General features: G+C 36.1%; 1 pseudogene; it reads left to right on the top strand.

The window, feature by feature from the left end:
- Nucleotides 1-1,343: 1,343 nt before the first annotated feature.
- Nucleotides 1,344-3,050, top strand: LOC133278727 (transmembrane protein 87A-like; annotated as a pseudogene).
- Nucleotides 3,051-9,759: the final 6,709 nt, after the last annotated feature.

The raw sequence follows: 9,759 nt of genomic DNA, 5'->3' as shown, positions 1-9,759 counted from the left end.
ATTTTTTCTTCTATAATTTCACTTAGTATTTTTTTTTCCACTTTAGCTGTTGCTATTTATATTGAAATGCAGAAATTGTTCTTTACTGTTTGAAGCCTTTTTGTGAGCCACTGACACCATATCCTTGAGTGAAAAGGCTTACATATGTTGAAGCCAGTTGGTCTCATTATGATAACAAAGATGAATGGGAAATAGGAAGGGAACGAAGAATTATTTTATTTCAGAATGACTGAATATGCTTTTACACTGGGAGAGGTGAAGCACTGTCGTATGAAGGAATAGCATTTGAGATGAACTTATAGTTAACTTAAAGTCATTCTGAAAACATGACAAACACCAGTGGCAAAAGAGATTCAGAATGAGCTATATCTAAAAACTAGAAATGAAGAAACTTCTTAGCAAGTATGTGAGTTTCCTCTGCATAATAAGATGACCCTTATTCTTAGGAGACCACCCTCATTATCTTTTTGGAATAGAGATTTTTTTTTTTTTAATGTCTATTTACATGCACATAGAACTCATCTTCAACTAATAATTAAGAAAGAACTATTTATATTTTTTTTTTATACTTTTTAAAATGTTGGGAAAGATCTTCTTGGTCCTTCCACTCCCTCTGTTTTTTGACCTGATGATGTATTTTACCAATGTATCACTAGGACAACAGTGATCAAAGCTCTATAGATTATGCATTGATGGCAGACATCTTCATAGCACTTTTGTTCTAATCATGCAGCAATATAGTATTTCATCACATCACACAGAAAAAAAAAAGCCATATTAAAAAAAAAAAAAAGAATTACATACATCAAAGATCAGCAGAGGAATGAAGATTTTTTTAGTATATTTTGTAAAAGTATATTTTACAGGTGAGCCTCAACTTTTAAATAGTTCATATTTTCTAAGATTTAAATTTAAAATAATGAATGAGGGAACAAAATTTTCTTGTTTGCCTAAGGTCAAAACCACAAACCTTCAAGGAGCAAGTACATATTATAATCCTTATAAAAATTTGCAAAATCAGACTACTATTCCATTATTTCAGTAGATAAAATTTGATAGCTGCAAATAAGGAATTCATGTGTGTTTTCATGATCAAAAACACCTCCATGCACAAATAGGTAAACTTGTTGGTAATGAATTAAATTTCATTTAAGACAGCAGGTTAACATACTACACATTTTTCCTAATACAACATATTAGGAAAACTCATTTCTCTTCCTAGTTCCAGTACACATTTCTGGTGTGATACTGAATAAGTGCTTTTTAGCAGACTGCATACACTGTGTTCTTGGAGAAGAGCGGAAGAGCGCGGCTAGCACGGTGGCAGCCTCTGTGCGGCGGGGATGGCAGCGCCATGTTCCGGGGGGCGGCGAGGGAGGCCTCAGGTCATCCTGATGCGGCTGCTGGCGGTGCTGCTCTTGGCGGGCACGACGGGCTCCGGGCAGTGTTCCAAATGGCGGCTGCCAGTGCTCATGGGGAAGTTTAACTTTGGAAAGTTCAGCAATACCACCATTTTCCTGAGATTTGAAGGGGATGAAAAAGCTTGTGATCCCTCCCAGAGTTACAATGTTACTTGGTACTTAAGATATTCTGATTGTTACAATGAAGTCTTCAACTTTGGGGATGAACAGGCAGAGTACTATTTTGGGGCTACATCTGAAGAGCATCCGGGTTGGTCAGGATACTATGCCACTTCTTCTCTCCTGTCCTGGGTTCAGCAGTAGCAGTCATTTTTTCTCCTTCTTGGTAGCTAGTGTAGTGCAGTGTTTTGACTTTCAGCTCGGGAACAGAGCTGATAACAAGGATGTTTTGGTTTGGCCAAGGACTTTGTGAGCCTCATGCTCTGCCAGGGAGGAGGGGAAGCCGGGAGGAAGCAGAGACAGGACACCTGACCCAAACTGACCAAAGAGGTATTCCATACCACAGCACGTCATGCCCAGGATGTAACTGGGAGTTAGCCGGAAGGGCTGGGAGACTGCAGGGTTGGAGGAGGTATGGGTCGGTGCTTGGTCGGGGGCTGGGGGGCCGAGTTATTGGTTGGTTGGTGGTGAGGTGTTGTATTCTGTTCCCTTGTTATTTCCATTATCATTGTTATTATTGGTAGTAGCAATAGTGATTTGTGTTATACCTTAGTTACTAAACTGTTTTTATCTCAACCCGTGGGAGTTGCATTCTTTTTGATTCTCCTCTCTGTCCCTCCGGGAGCAGGGGGAGGGAAAGAAGGGGGGAAGTGAGCGAACGAGTTACCTGACTGGGTTTAAACCACGACATCTCCTCTTTCAAAATTGTTCTGAGCTATTCAGACCTCAGATTTTCTACAGAGAATTTGTTCATCCAGAGCCTCTCTCACCTGAGAAACAAGAGGGCTTAAAAGATAAGAAGGAGAGTGGAGGAAATCACACAATGGTGGCAGATAAAACTGCAATGAATGCTGTTATCAAAACTTGCGAGATGGGCCATATATATTTATTGTGTAAATTGGAATTACAAATGCAAAGTATTCTACTACCAGAAATAATAAAGCAGAGAAGAAAACGCTTTCCTCATATCAAAATAAGCCCTTTACAATGACAGTAGAACTGAAGGGGCCATCCTAGTACCTCTCACTTGCAGATTATCCTCTGATGGTTTTTTTCATGGTGATGTGTATTACCTACGTATTCTTTGGGGTTCTATGGCTAGTGTGGTCAGCCTGCTACTGGCGGGATCTCCTGAGGTTCCAGTTCTGGATTGGTGCTGTTATATTCCTGGGAATGCTGGAGAAAGCAGTGTTCTTTGCAGAGTTCCAGAATATCCACTACACAGGAGAATCTGTACAAGGAACAGCAATACTGGCAGAACTGCTTTCTTCTGTGAAGCACTCATTGGTTCAAACTCTGGTCATCATAGTCAGTCTGGGATATGGGATAGTCAAGCCTCACCTTGGAGTTACTCTTCACAAAGTAGTTATGGCTAGAGCCCTTTATCTATTATTTTCTGGAATGGAAGGTGTTCTCAGAGTCACAGGGGCCCTGAATGATCTTGCCTCCTTGGCTTTTATTCCCCTGTAAATTTTTTTTTTTTCAATTGCTTGAAAGAGTCCAGTGCAGAGCTACAAAGATGATTAAGGAAATGGAACATCTCTCTTATGAAGAGAGGCTGAGGGAGCTGGGACTCTTTAGCTTGGAGAAGAGGAGACTGAGGGGTGACCTCATCAATGATTACAAATATGTAAAGGGTGAGTGTCAGGATGATGGAGCTAGGTTTTTTTCAGTGATGTCCAGTGATAGGACAAGGGGCAATGGGTGTAAACTGGAGCATAGGAGGTTCCATGTGAACCTCAGGAAAAATTTCTTTACTGTGAGAGTGACAGAGCACTGGAACAGGTTGCCCAGGGGGGTTGTGGAGTCTCCTACGCTGGAGATATTCAAGGCCCGCCTGGACAAGTTCCTGTGTGATGTACTCTAGGTTACCCTGCTCTTGCAGGAGGGTTGGACTAGATGATCTTTTGAGGTCCCTTCCAACCCTTAGGATTCTGTGATTCTTATTTTCCAAGCTCTGTTAAACTACTCAACATCTGTCTGTGTGATATTGAGGTTAGAAGAGAAGTTAACTAGTCAACATCTGTCTGTGTGATATTGAGTTTAGAAGAAAAGTTAACATAGAGAGAACAAGTAAAGGCCTGCTGGATCTGTACTTAACAATGAACAACACTGAAAGTGGCATTTTGTCTATCTCAAATATGGTCTCTCATAAGAGGAATAATTTGTGGGGATTTTGTCAATGTGTAGCATGGGAGCACTAATTAGGGGTTCTTTTCTCTTGTTCATCCCAACCAATTCAAATCTTAGGAAGCCTGAACTGTTTTTTTCAAGAGTCTGCCACGCTCCATTCCCTGTCTGGAAAACTTCAGGTGATTTCTAGATATGCTTAAGGTGTCTTTTTAAGGTCTGGTATATTAGCAAACCTGTGAAGAAAAGCCTCTGTTAACAAATTTGGCCTTTTTCTGATTTTGATGCCTTATTTTTCTGATGCGTTAGAGTAATGTTTGATATGACATGACAAGAATATTTTTTAAAAAAGCAAAACAATAAAACAATCACAAAAAAGAAGCCTGAAATCATTACAGACTTCATAATTATGCAAAAGTATCAAAAAGACTTTATTATTGTTATGCATCTGATATAGTAAGCTGCTTTTTCACACTTTTTTTTCAGTTCTGGAGGAAGGATGGGTTCCAAGAAAGGTTGTTCCACTTCAGTATTGAAAATCCTGATAGAACCCAAAGGTTGAACCTATTCAAAACACATGAGTGTACCAAGAATATTTCCTTATACCACTTCCAGCGTATTTCTTTTCTGTGATTCTATTTTTATTCAATATATAACAGAAGACTGTTATGTTCAGTGGGTATTATGTTCTGTATCACAAGGCTTACCTTCAAATTTTAAGTTGTAAAATACGCTTTCCACTTTTGCTTATCATAGGACATGAGCTGCCCCTTGAAGCAGGGCTTTAGGGAAATTTGGCACATGGTCCTGAAAGCCACTTTGATAATATAATTTAAAATTAACTGACAGAACTGACAACTAAGACCATCTCTCTGCTGTGTTTCTTTATCTGTTAATGTATGTGAAATAGTTACAGGCTTTGTGTATGTATGTTGCAAAACTGTATATTACATCATTTAGTCTTGCAAGAAGGCCACAGTTTGTCCATAATTGAAGTAATATTTAAAAGCCTGAGATTCAGATGAGCATTGAATCTTATTCATAAGATAGTCAACTTCATTTAGTCACAAAGGAGAAGTAAGCTACTTCAGAGAATTTCCAGTGCACTCAAGAGAAGGAAGTGGAAGGCTATTCTGAGTTTTTTTGAGATACAGAATTAAATCTTAATTATAGAGTGTCCAGAACTTCATTGCTATCTCCATACCAGTGGCTACCCTAAAGAACATACAACCACTCTATGAAACAGATTGCAGGATGAACACTGGTCACAGAACAACTTGTCAGTTAACTACTTAAATTCAACAAAGCATTTCACTGAAAAATGTTGTAATGAAGCTTTTAATATACCTGATTGCTACAGTCTCTCCTGTCTCCTTATTAAACTCTATTCCTAGCTACTTTCTGTGTGAACTTACTTTCTATTCTGTTGGTGTGGGGGACAGTAAATGGTTCTCTATTAAACTTTAACCAAGAATAACAGGGGAGGAGATGGAGATCAGCATCTGGAAATACATAGCCTCTAGGCAGGAGACCAGATGAAATACCCATGCTCTGGTCATGGATACTGGATGACCTTAAAGTCAGTGTTTGAAGGACCAGCAAGTGTGGATGGACATATTACTTAGTAAGTGATGGTATGTTTAAGTTACTATAAGAAAGCTTCAGTAGTGGTTAGCCCCTAGGAGGAAGAGGACTGGGCCATTTCTGTTGTACATGTCTATTTGGGTGCTGTTTGTGTTTTTGTGGATGCCAGTAAAAGAATGCATGCTCACACTCACTGCCATCAGGACCCACCTATAAGAATCACAACAGTCTCCCCTTTAGCCAGACAGGAAAGGAGGTATCTCCTGAGTCTTCAAGTCAAGACTAGGTTTTAATTTCCTTTTACAAATGCCAACTATTTCACATACAAAACAAACAGAAAGAAAAGAAAAAAGGTTGTTTTGTGAAAGTTCTGCTACTGAGAAGATAGGCATCAATTATCAGCACTTATTAAAAAATACCTACTTTGACAATATGTTGTTTTGTAAGGATCTCTTTGAGTTAATAGGCTTAAGAGCTACATGAGTTTGGGTAAAAACTCTTTAGGTTCAGAATCATAAGGCTTCACTTACATGCAGAAAATAGGGTAGTGGAATTAAAAATAATGCAACTGCATCCACTCAGGGACTGAACTGTTCTTTAGATGTCCCTATGCTTTTCTTTCAAGTATAAAGCCAGATTTCTGGTATTGTTGTATCCTTTGAGTGCTAAGCTTTAAAGGTCACCAATTTTGTCTTTCAGTCTGAATTTCACTATAAAGACAAAGCCAAAAACAAACCCAATGTTGCAGTAGTTGCCATTTTGACATGAAAATTGATGACTATATAACAAACATGAAAACTGAAATTGACAAACATGAAAACTGAAATTGACAAACATGAAATTGAAAGGTGCTTTTTTATATTTATCTCTTTTAGCAGCTCATTGATCTTATTTGTCCATCTGTTATGAACTGATAGTACTAGTTATGACTTCTTATATTTTAGTATACCTATGAAGAGCTTCCACTGTGTAAATATGAAGTTCTGTAATGTAAAATTGTACATGTACACAAATAGGAGGGAACTATCTTCAAGAATCCAGACTGGTAGAACAAAAACAATGCAACTAGATAAAGAACAAAAATATTCTTACCATAACCTACTATTTTTGTACATACAAAGAAGAAAATTAGTCCATTATTGAACGTATAGCTTATAGAATAAGAAAGTTCAGCATCTGTGGCTTCAGAATTAATAGACCAGAATGGAACATAAGGTCGAGATTATAAATAACAATTGGGAAAGACAGTCACAAAAAAAAGGTCAATGATTAAAATGGAATAAAAGTTATCTACATAGTGTATAGGCAGTTAAGGGGAAAAAAGAGAAAGAATCAGGATAAACAAAAGCTGTTAATAATAAATTTTAGGGTGAGACCACATATTCTTTGTATGTTTTAAATAAAAACTAGAAAAGAAATATAAATATCCAGAAACATTCCAAATATTTACCATATAAATCCTATACTCCTATCAGGCCTTTTTCTGATATCCACATGAAGAAATGTAGAAATTTTCATGAAGTCCTTAAGTCAAAGGATTATTTTTTTTACTCCTTTATGAACTTTCTTTTAGTACCTAAAATTAGGTTTCTAGTTAAACTAATCATCTGAACTTCCTCTGTATCCACAGAGAGAGGAGCTACTAGAGGATGAATCTGCATATGCATCTTTAATTTAGGATGGCTTGCATACTCCTCTGAAAATACCTATATCTCTACCTTAATAATAGAGGGAGTTTACACAATAGATTTAGACATAAGGTAAATCCTAACTGCTAAAAATATACAGGAACACATCAGGAAGTGCACTCCAACAATGACTGCTTATTTCTTAGGTTGGTTTTTTTTCTGATTATTCCACTTAGCTTTCTTCTTGAAAATCTGACACAATGAATACTGGCTTTAATCATCATGGATGCCAAACATCTGATATTTGATCTTAAGTCTAGAGATCACTTGGTCCTCTTTTATTTAGCAGTATAGATATAGCCTTACAGGTCTAATTTTCAGGAAGCTAAAATTAAATAGGGCAAAGTAGAAGAGATAGAAATCCATTTGTTATTTAATAATATCTGTTTAACATTTTTGAAATGTGCAATATAAGGCTGGTAGATAAAACTGTATCAAGACTATTTCTTGTGTGAACCCTTTGATCTAGTTTACATTGTAGTCCTAGGAAGGAAAAATGAAGAAAGAAACCAAGAGCTAAGCAAATGATATCTGCGTATTCTCTTTAAAGATCATGAGGAGCCTATTAACTTTGTGTTTCTTTCATGCATTAAAATTGTTTTGTCAGAGTTTCTAAATTAAAAAAAAAGCAACACCCTCAAACCTAAAAAACATTAACATCTTTTATTCCCTAATGTATGCATTTAGGTGACCTGTGTGGGGATGAAGGAAAGAAAAAGGTAGTGATCTATTAGAAGATATACATTAAGTTAAAATTTCAGAGAGAAGAAAAAAGGAAAAAAATGGGAAATAGAAAAAAAAAAATAAAATTCAGCTTTCTTAGGTATACCCAGAGAATGGGTAAGACTTAGAAAGAAAAAGATATACATCTGTGTCTATGAGTATAAATGCGATTGCAAATGAGAGATAAATTGTCTTTAGAAAAATAATGTTAGCATGTAAATCTGGTATATTGAAATGTTGTAACCAATGGTATTAATGAGGGTCTAGAATTAACGTAGGAGAAAAGTGTAGTTCTTCTTGGAGTCAAAGGACTAGTAGATACTTGAGATTAGAGGAAGTGATGTAAAGAAATCAACAGTAATTGGAATTGCAGGTAGGTAGTAGTTTATTCAAATTTATGAGTAAACTGTACCTAAATATTTTAGATATCAGACAAGTCAGTGACTCCAAAAATGAAACAAGAAAAAATGTATCTTTATGTATTACTTATTGTAAAAATAAAATATAGGTTCCATCATCAGATTGCATGGCTCTGCACAGGTCATTTGAATCCAGAGGATTGCTCTGATTTACATCAGTGGAAACATGGACCATACAGGATCTGTTTTCCTTCAAGATATATTTCATTGTCATCTAGCAGTAGCTAAAACATGTATACTTTAAAGGGCATAAAAAAAGGATGCATTGCTATACATCTGGAATATTTCCACTGAAGTATTTGAACTGAAATGTCTGGATCATTGGTTTAAAACTATATTTTCCCCTTTGAATAAATAAAATGTGAATGACCTTGTGTATTCTTTGTATTTGGAAGAATCATTAAGTTCAGTGACTCCTGCATGCAATTCAGGAAATGTCTATTACTAAATAATGGTTAAACAATACAAAGAACTTAGAAAATATAATGGGTAGATAAAGCTATTCATATGTGAATAGCACATTGTCATCAACTGAATAACAGAACAGAATATCATTTATCATTGTCAGTCACTGGCAACTCATGCCCAGTGTACAAGACTGTTGATCACTGAATAATTTTGAATAATTTTCAAATAAAACTTTATCAGTTCACTTTGCTTTCCCATTGCAGCAATAACAATAGTGTAATACTTCAGTTTCTTACTACCTTTGCATATATTTTACACTATTCCTTCATTATTTTTAATTGCAAAACAAAAATAACAATGAAAATTGTGCAGAAAATCAGTAGAATTTTGAGTATGATTTCTGTTTAGCATTAAATGACTTCTGTGTGATAAAATAAGCCTTCATCTTCCTAGGAAGCAAATATATTTTCATATTATTTAGCATCTTCCTGATAATACTTAAAAAAAGTAGTATTCCTCACATAGGAGAACATTTATTTTATCTTATTAAGCCTAAAGAACAGTGCTCTTTAGTACTTCTTAGCACCAGATGAATTTAAACTTATGTGTGATAATAATATGTTATATTAACTGGATTGCTGCTCAGATTGCTATTATAGCCTCTAATACTTAAAACTTATTGGAGGCATCTACTCTGCCTCCAATTTGAAATGCTGTGAAAATCCAACAAAGAAGGATTCTTCACTTAAGTGTAAACATAACTTACCTCAGAATTTAAAAAATAGGCAAGGACAGTCACAAGAAACAATTACCAATAAGAGCTTTAGTGTCCAATTCCAGTACCCTATTTAGATGTCGCTTTTTCTGGAGTTTCACTAAATTGCAGGAGAATATGGTAATCAAGTCCCCAAATATGTATTGAGACCCTCAAGAAAAATGAGTGAGATAGGTACCTTTGAAATAAATGGGATCTACTGCACTCCAAGTGTTCTTTTAATGTTATGTAACATTATAGAAAGAAAGCTTAATGCCTCGAAGAAGACATATGAGCAGAGTTAGAAAATAATGTCTTATTCACTCCATGGACTGCAATGTGAAGTACTGTAGACTCAGATGCATTCAAAACCGAGTCTGCTCTTTCAGATGTACACTAAAGCATGTAGGTTGAAATCAGCAGTACTAACTACTGTAGCTGTAGACATGCAATGACTGAGGCTCAGGACTGAG

This window comes from Pezoporus flaviventris, unplaced genomic scaffold, assembly GCF_033815535.1.
Source record: "Pezoporus flaviventris isolate CSIRO_AGI_PZ_B2104156 unplaced genomic scaffold, CSIRO_AGI_Pfla_v1 ptg000068l, whole genome shotgun sequence".
In the NCBI taxonomy this organism is placed as follows: Eukaryota; Metazoa; Chordata; class Aves; order Psittaciformes; family Psittacidae; genus Pezoporus; species Pezoporus flaviventris.
The sequence above is the reverse complement of the archived record's forward strand: the minus strand, read 5'-3'. Positions and strand labels throughout refer to the sequence as shown.